Source organism: Balaenoptera borealis (genome assembly GCF_965194805.1).
Source record: "Balaenoptera borealis genome assembly, chromosome: 12".
In the NCBI taxonomy this organism is placed as follows: Eukaryota; Metazoa; Chordata; class Mammalia; order Artiodactyla; family Balaenopteridae; genus Balaenoptera; species Balaenoptera borealis.
This window is the reverse complement of record NC_138869.1, coordinates 33,065,077-33,077,341: the sequence shown is the minus strand read 5'-3', so window position 1 is coordinate 33,077,341 and position 12,265 is coordinate 33,065,077. Positions and strand designations below refer to the sequence as shown.

At 37.5% G+C, this 12,265-nt stretch overlaps 1 protein-coding gene across 12 annotated transcripts in view; it reads right to left on the bottom strand.

The window, feature by feature from the left end:
• FHIT (fragile histidine triad diadenosine triphosphatase) overlaps window positions 1-12,265 on the bottom strand; it is a 1,491,711-nt gene that overhangs the window by 811,964 nt on the left and 667,482 nt on the right. The window contains exon 1 of one of the 12 annotated variants that reach the window (XM_082344841.1): window positions 7,188-7,301. The exons of the other annotated variants lie outside the window; for them this stretch is intronic. The gene's annotated coding sequence lies outside the window, so the exon portion shown is untranslated. Of the gene's footprint in view, window positions 1-7,187; window positions 7,302-12,265 lie in introns of those variants that run through there. 12 annotated transcript variants of the gene reach the window in all.

The window sequence follows — 12,265 nt, the reverse complement described above, 5'->3', positions numbered from 1 at the left end:
TGTTCCTTTTTCATTTTGTCTGTATTTTACAACCGTAAATTTTTCCATCCCCTTATCTTCAACCTGTGTCCTTTTAAATATTTTTTATAAACATTATAGCATTTAGCTTTCTATCCATTGGACAATCTGTCTTGATTAGTTTAACCTCCATATTATTTCATCTTTTTGTTCCACTTTTTTCTCCTTCCTACCTTCCAGGTAGATCAAGTTTTTTCCTACGGTACAAAAATAAAACATTCTATTTTGTATCAGTAGTGGTTATTATCTTATTACAATCCATACTAACGCTCAATTTCCCCATCAATATCTAAAAGTAGATCCATATCTCTGTCCTTAGCATATACTTACCACCTTGGATCTCTCAGATCTCATCCTCCACCTTCCCCTTGTCCAATTTCTGATCTTTTAAAATAATATAGTGTTATAATTTCAAATAGTTATTGATATGCTGGTTTTGTTTTTTGGCCACTGCTCACTCCAGTGATATTTTTCATTTATCTTATTTCCAAAGGTCCACAGACATCCCCTTACACCAGGCAGCAATGGGCTCTGGACTACTTCCCCTTATGAATTTTAGCTCCCTCTTTGGTTTTTGCCTCCCACCCCGCACCTTTTTTCCAAAGCTCAACTATGCCTTTGAGTGAATATTTGTATATTTTATATAGCATTTCAAATTTTTTTTTAGTGGACAATTTTCCAATTATCTACCCTATAATATTCCTAGAAACTAAAGTTGTCATTGCTGTCTTCTCTGTGTGTCTTCTTCTTACGAAGACACAAGTCATTGGATTTAGGACCCCCTCCAATCCAGTATAACTTCATCTTAACTAATTATATCTGCAAAGATCTTATTTTCCAATAAGGTTAAGTTCTGAAGTTCCTTTTAGCGGAGATATTATTCAACCCACTACAGAAAACTTTCCTGATTCCTACTGTTTTGGAGTCTATTAACCTTTTCCATATAAGGTCTTCAGTTTTCAGGGGATTCTTTATATTCTTGGTCATTATTTTTTTCAAATATTCCCTGACCTCAGTTTACTTCTCTGCCTTCCAGGGATTCTATCTGCTGGGGTTCTGGAAGGCCACCCCAAAATGTGCCTCAGTGGCATACTGATTATTTTGTATTAAAGCTACTTAATAAATGGCCAATGCAAGTGGGACACTCTGACCCTCCTTTCTGTCTCCGTGAAAGCAGGAAATAAATCTCCCTTATGAAAGGTGCTTTCCTGGCATCCGGAGGTAGAAGGACACCCTCATCTCCAGAGACAGGGAATTCAGGCCAAGAAGCCTGTATAAACAAACCTTGTTACTTCTTTAATTTACTACCCGGAGCCCAAACTCTGTTTAGATTCTTCACTGATAGAACATCCAAAACCTGTTTCTTTGTCCTTTCAGTTCCTCACAAATTTATTGTTTGTCTAAAAAGTATAAAAGCTGCCTGCTCTGGCCACTTCTTCGGTCCTAGACCACCATGCACATGAACTAAAATTTGTTTCTTTTTCTCCTGTTAATCTCTCTCGTTATCAATTTTGTCATTAGTCCGGCCACCAGAATTCAAGAGGGGTAGAGGGGGAAATTTTTCCCTCTCCGACATATCTAACACTTCTACTCCTTCTCCCTCTCAAGTCTTTCTTCAGTCTTCTCATATTTTTTTTTCTTCCTGACACCTTTTGGGAGACAGCCTCAATCCATCTGACTGCTGATGAATATCAGCATGAATATAAGCCATCCACAATGCTGGTTCCTAGTGATACATATTAGGCTTAATTATGACACATCTCTCCTCGACTCGAGGCTACCCTGCCTCTCACTTCCCTCCTTCTCAGGCATTACTCTTGCCAATGAGCTCATTTATTTCTAGTGCATTTCTTCTCATGAGTTCAGCCTGCCAACTATTTGAAATGTTAACTGCCCTCTTCACTGTTCCTTCCCTTTTGGTATGCCCACACAACTCACAAACTACCCTTTGTTGAGAGGAAGCATGAAGAGGTGGAATGAGTATTCAAAGCACACACACTTGAGTCTTGGTTCTATCACGCCCTGATCCTCAGTGATTCACTGAACTCCTCACCCTCAGATATCTCACCTGAAACTAATGGATGACAGATACTGTATAGCACAGGAAACTTTACTCAGTATCTTGTAATAACCTATAATGGAAAAGAATCTGAAAAAGAATATATACATATATTTTTGTATGTGTGTGTGTGTGCATATGTGTATATATATACACATACATACACATATACATATACATATATACATATATATACACATATCTATATACATATACATATATATATATATATATATATTGGGTTGGCCAAAAACTTTATTCAGGTTTTTCCCTAAGATGTTATGAAAAACCCAAATGAACTTTTTGGCCAACCCTATGTATATAAAACCGAATCATTTTGCTGTACACTTGAAACTAACACAACATAAATTACCTATACTTCAATAAAATAAAAATTTAAAAAATGGTTGACAGAGTATATGACACAAATCTCACTATGTCTGTCACATGACATAGGCAGCCCAAAATGGTAATATTTTAATATTTCCTTGCTCAAATCCTATTCTGCCTCTTCTTTAATTGTGGTAAAATTCTGCCCACTTGTGCTGCTAGCAGACATGCTTCCTCAAGTTTTAATTTCAGTGGAGAAGAAAAATACTCCAGGAACTATAAACGGAACAAAGGTAGAGAAAAGTATAAGAGCCAATATTGTGTGATGGGAAGATTCCTGCAACTCCAGGATCAGAAACTGTCTGCAAGGCTGAGATAAATATTAAATAGTTTCCTCTCACATGAAAACTGCAGAAAGCAATTTTATTTTAAGCTAAAGTAAAACTGCTGATTTTTTTTTTTTTAACCAAACAAGAAGGCTGGATATACCAATATTCTGTGGAATTCTCAGGAGAAAATCATCTCCTGGGATCTGTTTCTTAATAAATGTGAAGATGATGGCTTCTGGCATCCAGAGAACAAAGTCCTGAGTTTGGGACCTCAGACTAAGTTTTAGGGCCTTGGTCTTATTAGTGGGCCTTAGCTAAGACAGACATAGAAGGGACTAGGCTCATTCCAGAAACAGTGACTGAGGCCTGCATGTGTCTCTATATAGACAATGACAGAGTATATTAATGAAAACAAAAGTCATGTTTTTAGCCAATTAATTTTTAAATTTGTATTCCTTAATAACAACTTGTTTTGAACTAAAAATATGTGGCTTCTAGATATTTAATGAGTCTCCATTTCCCATCTTTTCAGCTACAAAAGTTATTTGTACCTTCTCTTGACCTCTCTACCTTCTGTAAGTAATGAAAAGGTCTCTACTATTCACACTTAATTTTGTGACTCGGTGAATTTGATTGGTCACTTTTTGATAGGGCTAGATAGGCAACCTAACTTGCAGTGGAAAAAGGTTCAACGGTCACAAAAGAAAATGTCCCAGAATGTGGAATTTCCCCCAGTAACAACAATAGATAACAACGGCTCACTTCCGAGTAGATCAGGTTTCTTCCTGATTTGCCTGCAAATGTTATGTGAATGTCCAACTAAGATAAGTGCCATACTCTTCTAACATTGTCTCAAAAAAGAACAGTCAACCCTAGGATGCAACTAGAGATTCTCATACTAAGTGAAGTAAGTCAGAAGGAGAAAGACAAATACCATATGATACCACTTATATGTGGAATCTAAAATATGACACAAATGAACCTATCCACAAAACAGAAACAGACTCACAGACATAGAGAACAAACTTGTGGTTGCCAAGGGGGAGGGGGTTGAGGGAGAGATGGATTGGGAGTTTGGGATTAGCAGATGTAAACTATTACATATAGGATGGATAAACAACAAGGTCATATGGCATAGCACAGGGAACCATATTCAATATCCTGTGATAAACCATAATGGAAAAGAATATAAAAAAAAGAATATATGTGTATAACTGAGTCACTTTGCTGTAAGGCAGAGATTGCACAACATTGTAAATCAACTGTACTTCATTAAAAACAAACAAATAAAAGAAAAGTCAACGCTAGAATTTTTGAGCAGATAAAGACCAAAAAGATGACTTAGATCTAGTCCTCTCATTTTAGAGATGTTGAGTAAGTCTAGCAAGTCAACTGGCTTACTCAAAGTCACTCTGACCCTTAGAAGGTCTCCTTTAGAGGATACTATTTATACAGGAGACTATTTAAGAATTTCTCAAACTTGGGAATTTAGGACTTCAGGGACCCCTGAAGAAATCTACCTTCAGAAATGATAAATTAAAGTTAATTGTCACTTTAGGGGATTCCTTGGTGCCAAAACCACATGGCAATACTCTCTTATAAGACAGTCAACTGGTGATCCAAAATATATGCCTGTTGGTTATTTTCATATTTTTTCACTAAATGGAAACCCAAAATATAAACTCCTTTTTGCGAATGTGAATCTTCAAAACCCAACAACTCAAGTTTGAGAAACTCAGCACTGCAGCAAAACAGGCCATGCTCTTGAGGATGTGAAATCCTAACCACCAGACCACCAGACCACTATCCCATGATTACCTTTCCCTACAGTGAATGATTTCTTTGCGACAAGTGAAAAGTCTGAATATTTTCACAAGCAACGTAGCAGGCTGGCTACTCAAAGTGTAAGCTGCTTGTCAACCACCTCTGCCTTACCTGAGAGTTGTTAGAAATGCATATTCCCAGGCTCCACCCCAAATCTACCGCATCAATCTGTATTTTTACAAGCTTCCCAGTTGTGTTATATGCACATTAAAGTTTGATAAGTACTTCCCCCAAGCACTAGTTCCAAAGCTAGGTTTCTTGGGAGCTTTCTAAAACAACAGATTTTTGAATAGAATTCTCCATCCTTAGCCCAACTCTCTAGCAGAACCTCTAGGGTGATGAGATTAAGAATACAGCTCAAAGTACAGGGAACTCTACTCGGTGCTCTGTGGTGACCTAAATAGGAAGGAAATCCAAAAAAGAGGGGATGGATATATGTACACGTATGACTGATTCACTTTGCTGTACAGCAGAAACTAACACAACATTGTAAAGCAACTATACTCCAATAAAAAATAATAAAAACAAAATAAAGGATACAGCTCAAGGGTCAGTCTGTGAGATGGAGATAACAATAATACTTCTCAAGGACACATGTAAAGCATTTAATAAGTATACGATAAATGCCAGTCATCGTATTGCTGTTAGTATTTTACCCTGGCAAAAAGTAACAGCCAATTTTATTCAGTAAACAGTTGTGATTTGTCAACTAGTAAGCAAGTTAATGGCAAGTTGCTTGGAATAGTGCTTTTCATATAAATGGCATATAATTTTTAGTTAAGCAAATTTTTTTTAAAAAACACATTTTGGCACTACACACTACACTACCATTAGATGATTGCTAACCTCTCTATATTAGAGACAGAGCAATATCTGATTAAATAATAGACGTAACAGCTAACAGTTACTCCCTACTTACCTCACTCTAAGCAATTTCTTCATAATCCTCCTGAAAACCCTATGAGGAAGGTCCTTCATACATCAACATTTATGCATCTCTTTACTTCTCATGTATCAATTCCTAGATTTGAGAATCACTGTGTTCAAAGGATACTGACCCTGCAAGGCTATTGATATGTACTGCCGAATACCTCTCAGGAAATGTTTCCACAAATTTACATTCGGAAGTAGTACAGGGAGAAGGGCCATTTCCCCATAATTTTGTCAGCACTGGGCATTCTGATTCTCCAAATCTCTAACAAAAATTTGTTATTATTTAGGAATATGATATAGTGAGAAATGACTTCTTCTAACTATCCTAGCTAAAGCAATCTGCCATGAAAACTGACATCTCCTAGGCAACCAAGGAGCCAGACATGATGAAAAGGAAATACTGTTCTTTTGGTTTGAAGAATGAAAAACTTGTACTTTTTTTTTTTTTTTTAACTTGAAAAATAAACATGTTATTCCATTATGGTTGGGAATGATAGGACTTACTTTAAAAATAATCTGTCATTTTTATATCCTGACATGACTCAGCAAATAGCAGAACTCTAAACCAACCCTAGAAGGCATGACCAATCCTTTTTGGGGGTCATCAGAAGAAGCCATACTGCAAATAACTCCAGACACTTCTACTGATGAGTAAATATATTTCTATTTCAATTCACTTCATTTAAAAACAGGGGAATCAAATGTTAACCAAAAAAGTAAATACATTTGAAAGCTACTGGCTAACGGATCCCATGACTAACCTTAACAGGAAAAATTACTTGTCATCTAACTGACGCTTTCAGCTGGCCAGGCTCTCAAACAAATTTTATTGATGACTTGGAAAACAATCAACGTACATAAATGGATAGCTGTAGACATATACTCAGGTTTAGATAATTTATAAAACATTCTAAGCTTACAGGCACACATCAAAATTCCACAAAAGACAGCCTAAGAATATCCCACAAGATAACAAGAACAAAAAGAGAAGACAGCTTAAAGTGTCTCAGAATTCAAGCAAACAAAAGTGTACCTGTAACATTTTTATACAAAGAAAAAAACCCAAATTTTAGTAAAGTGTATTAAGTCATCAACCCATGGTGTCACTAAAGAAAAGTTTTCAATTTTTAACAAGTCAAAAAAAAAAAAATACTGAAGCTCAACTATTTATAAACAGGAAACACACAGGTATTTCAAAATGCAAACTACTTCTTCAAGATCTCACTTCATCAACTACTCTCCTCCCCTCCCATCACTTTAATGTTTTCCAACATTTGCTTATGTAGCATCTCTAATCTTACTCTCACTGGTTCCTTCCCCTTCTCCAACAAAGATTTTCAGGGATTGATTACACTGAAATAATCTTTCCTTGAAATGGTTGCTCCTTAAACTCTAATCACTTATTTATTCATTCAACAAATATTGTGTACTTGTAATATTCTAGGTACTATTCTATGGGTGAAAGTGCCAGCCCCTACACTCACGGAGCATTCTAGGGGCAGGGTAAGGAGGAACGGTAAGTGGTGGAGACCAAAAACCAGTCAGGAAGCAAAAACATTTCTGATTGCGAAGGAAATAATCAGGGAGCAAAAACAGGTAGTGACTTGAAGAAGGTGGAAGTGGCTGGTTTAATGTCAATGGAAAGGGAACCTAACATTTGATCTGGGATTTGAATGAGGAAGAGCCCACTATACCTGAGTATCTGCGGACAGAAGGTTCCCGGTGGAGGAAACGGCAAATGCCAAGACAAGAATGAGCTTAAGGTCTTAGAGGAATGGAAGGAACAGTGGGACGGTGGAGTCTGAGAATAAAAAGCAAGACAAAAAAAAAAAAAAAAAAAGCAAGACAAAGAAGTGAGGAGATGGGTTTGAAAGGTAGGCAGGGACCAGATCATGCAGGGCCCTGATTGGTGCTGCAGTCAGTGAGCGATGAGAAGCTCATGATGAAGAAGACTTAAGCTACAGTGTGTTCAGTTTTCAAATTTCAATTTTTTAAAAAAAGGTATTTATTATTGTACATGAAAATCATCTCAGAAGCTTACAAAAGGTCCTCATGCTCAAGTATCCTTTCCTAAGATTTTTTTAAACTTGAGATATAATTCCTATACCATAAAGTTTACCATTTTAAAGTGTATAATCCAGTGGTTTTCAGTATATTCACAAAGTTGTGCAAGTATCACCACTATCTAATTTCTGAATATTTTCATCACCCCAAAAGAAACTCCAGGTAGTTAATCCACGTTTACCCCTCCCTGCAGCCCCTGGAAAACATTAATCTATTTTGTCTCTATGGATTTGCCTATTCTAAACATTTCATATAAACAGAATCATATAGTATGTACCCTTCTGTGTCTGGTTTCTTTCACTTAGCATAATGTTTTCAGTGTTCATCCATGTAGCATTTTTCAGTAGCTGATTCCTTTTAAAGACTGAAGAATATCCCATTTTAAGTATATTCTACATTTTTTTAATCCATTAATCAGTTTATGGACATTTGGGTTGTGTCTACATTTTGGCTATTATGAATAGTGCTCCTATGAACATTCAGGTGCAAGTTTTTATGTGGATCTATGTTTTCAGTTCTCGTGAGGGTATACTTAGGAGTAGCATTGCTGGGTCCTATGGAAACTCTCTAACTTTTAAGGAATGGCTAAACTGTTTTCCTTAGTGACTCCATCATTTTACATGACCACCATCAATGAATTAAGGCTCCAATTTCTCAACGTACTCACCAACAGCCCACTCCCATATATTTTAATTTAATTGGTCTGGCTGAGACCTGGGCATCAGGGTCTTTTTTAGTTTTGTTGTTTTTCAGAGTTCCCATGGTAATTCTAATGTGCAGTGAGGGCCAAGAACCCCTTATTCCTGCCCATTCATTGCCAATTTCCAGACAAGTATTTACACCTACTCCCTGAAGTGCCCCAGAGCTCTCTGGGCCTATTACATTCTTGCCACCACCGACCCCTCAATAATGACATCTGCTTTGTAGCTAATTCATCCAATGAGAGAATGAAATACAAATAAGGAAGACAAAACCTTGTATTTATGAAATATATAACCTTATATTTATATAATTATAACATGTATAATCTTGTATTTATATAATTATATATAACCTTATATTTATATAGATATAATAGAGCTTTATATTCATGCTACATAAATATGTCATTTATTTTCAAAGAACAGTGAGCACACATATTAAACTATTTTAAAATAATTTCTGTGTGTACATGTACATATAGGAAATCTGAAAATTAAGAATGATTTTCCTCTGAGAAAATGGGTTTGGAATCAATTCTACTACCTTTTCTGCTTACTTTTACTTTCTACTATGACTAGGCATTGGAGAAGCTATTTGAAGGGAATTTTTTCAAATACCCTTGTGTGATGTGAATTGCCAACCCCTTTCTCCCACTGATCCACTGGAGATATGCCCTTCAAAAAGCGCCCACCTGTAAAAAAAAAAAAAAAAAAAAATTGCTCCTAAAGTTCTTTTCATCAAGTAGAGAAAGACATAGGGAATGAATGGATGACTTCTATGTGTTTTACATTTCAACTTGACCTTGAGTATTAAACACAGTACCATATGTACAAAAATGTATAAAATTTAAAATTACTTATGTCATTTTAAAAATGTATCCTGTCAAAGCAAATACAGATGGTGAAGGTCTTTTAACACCAGGATCGAGGGCTAGAGCCATTTAGAAAATCAACAGCCTGTGCTTCTGGAGAGCCAGCTCGGGTGGCAAAGAGAGAAGCCTGAATACAAAAAGAGTCCTGTACCAAAATGTTCATTGCAGCTCTATTTACAATAGCCAGGACATGGAAGCAACCTAAGTGTCCATCATCGGATGAATGGATAAAGAAGATGTGGCACATATATACAATATTACTCAGCCATAAAGAGAAATGAAATGGAGTTATTTGTAGTGAGGTGGATGGAGTTAGAGTCTGTCATACAGAGTGAAGTAAGTCAGAAAGAGAAAAAGAAGTACCGTATGCTAACACATATATATGGAATCTAAGGGGGAAAAAAAGGTCATGAAGAACCTAGGGGCAAGACGGGAATAAAGACACAGACCTACTAGAGAATGGACTTGAGGATATGGGGAGGGGGAAGGGGAAGCTGTGACAAAGTGAGAGAGTGGCATGGACATATATACACTACCAAACGTAAAACAGATAGCTAGTGGGAAGCAGCCACATAGCACAGGGAGATCAGCTCGGTGCTTTGTGACCACCTAGAGGTGTGGGATAGGGAGGGTGGGAGGGAGGAAGACGCAAGAGGGAAGAGATATCGGAACATATGTATATGTATAACTGATTCACTTTGTTATAAAGCAGAAACTAACACATCATCGTAAAGCAATTATACTCCAATAAAGATGTTAAAAAAAAAAAAAAAAGCCTGAATAAAAAGGTAGATTTCTCAACTGAAGGACAAAGTATGGCATGACTTCTCAGTCTGATGGAAGCTGGGATTCATCTTAACAGGAGAAATAACCCAAACCGTATCTTCATATGAACAGCAATGGCAGAAGGGAACTTACAGGTTATGGTATTAAAACAATACTTAAGGAAAAGAATTACAGGTTGAAAAATCACCTTAATGTCATGTATCTTTCTGGAGTAATCATTTTCTACTGCATTCCCATTAATACTGTAGTTTTTACATAACCATAAAAGATTTTTAAGAGTTCATCTCCATGGATAGACATGTGGGGACATCAACTTAGAACTGGTGCCAACAGCTGGTATGGTAAATCTATCAACTGCAATCTTCCAGAAGCTGGAACCACATGTTAGCATCCCTTCATCAGGGCACAGGCCTCTCAGAGGTTGAGAGACATCCAGGGTTCTTTACTTTTTAAGTTTTAAGGCTTCTGGCACATTAAAAAAAAAAAAAAAAAAAAAAGGAATGCCAAAGCAAAATTACCCAAATTGTGTTATATTTTAAACATTAACAGTGAACAAATTAAGACTCCCAACACAAATGAATACAAGACAATGATTACCATTCTTCACAGGGGAAAGATGATTTCACCACATTTTAACTAATGTGGAATGCCTGATTTTTTGTGATGAAGCGATGCCACTCATAGGTTTTCACTAAAAATGGAATGGTAAGGCTACTTACAGTGTCGATTATAGCTACGTGTCACTAGCAATTTATAGATGGACGTACTTCTTTTTTAAATGTGCTACCATATTCTGCAATTTCTAATTGCGCTATTCAGAAGATAATTACCTGAAGGATAAAACCTATTAACAGTCTACCTCAGGTTGTATGATCCAGTAAAGGTACAAGTTCAGAACTGTATGAAGATCGTCCTTTAATCCTGTTCAACAGCATATGGGAAGCTCATTTAATGGTAAGATCTAAGTTCAAGGCCTTGAACTCAAGGCCACTGCAGACCACCCATCCAACTGGCTTCTCCCAGTCCTCAGAAGATGTTGGTTAAATGAAATCACAAAAAGTCAAACTATAGCCTCGATATTAGGTTCTCACTAGAACCAACATCGTCAGACCTGTTGCAGCAGCAGATAATCAAGAGAAATTCTCACAGGATCTTGAAACAGGGCTCCTCCCCACCCCCACTTCTGCATATTTCACTACCACAAAATATAAAACATGAATTTGAAGTCAGTCCAAGTCTTGACCCATCTTCCCCCCAGAACGGATTTTGCAGCACAGCCTTATCCAAGGTTCCATCTAGGGTAGCTTCGCTTTTTAGTGCCTGATAAATGCCTTCCCATTTCCCTGTGCCATAGACAAACAGGTATCTCTCAGTATCTCTAGGAGGGGCAATGGTGTCTTTTTTCATTTCCTCATCCTCTCACCATGATCGCACTCATCAGGGGATCTCCATTCCCATCCATCTCGTTACCGCTTCATTCTATTTGTCACCATTTGGAATCTCAGAACTCTTAATTATTAGCTTACTCTTACAAACAGTAATGAGGCTCCAGCTGCCTGCTGGGGAGCATCATCGAACACTAACGAGCATGCAGACTGAGACCCACACCTGAATCCCATCACGGGGCTCCATTGTTCAGGCTATGTGGGATGTTTCTTTCTACAGGCAAGCTTCTTCAGGAGAGCTGGAGTTTGCAGGGTGGCTATTATGCATTCACTTTGGTCTTATGATTCACACTGACTCAAAACAGCCTTCCTGTGTGGTGTACTCATTTACATACTGGCTATTGCCTCCCTTATAATAACGCTGTACCGTTTCATTCTTCCTTGTCCTCCTCCTCACTTGTATAAGGGCTTACTGGAGCTGAGAGTTCTCAAAAGGGAAGACTAATTGGTCATTTTCTTACTTCTCTTGATCTCCGCCTGACCTCAAAAGAAAAACGAGGCTCTTACAATCATCTGGGTGATCTGTCCTATACAAACCTTCCTGACATCTCCCACAGTGTCCAGCATGTTGCCTCAAACACGAGAGGTGCTGGATAAATATTAATTGACATCTATACAGTTTTCTGAGCACCTAAGAAGGACAGGCCCAGATCCATAAGAGACAGAAAGATACAGTTTGAAGAATGAGCCGGTCCCCCCTGAAACTATGACAAGGAGGTCTTTGTAGTTAATGGAGGAAGACAGGACTGACCTGAAATCCATTCCTTCCTGGACTTCCTCGCCTTCAACAGCAGCAGGAGCCTTGCACCAATGACAACAAATGAGCATCGACTGAATCCTCCTGTGTGCCAGGGCCTATGTTAGTCCTTGACCTGCATTAGCTCATTTAAACCCCAACAGCCTA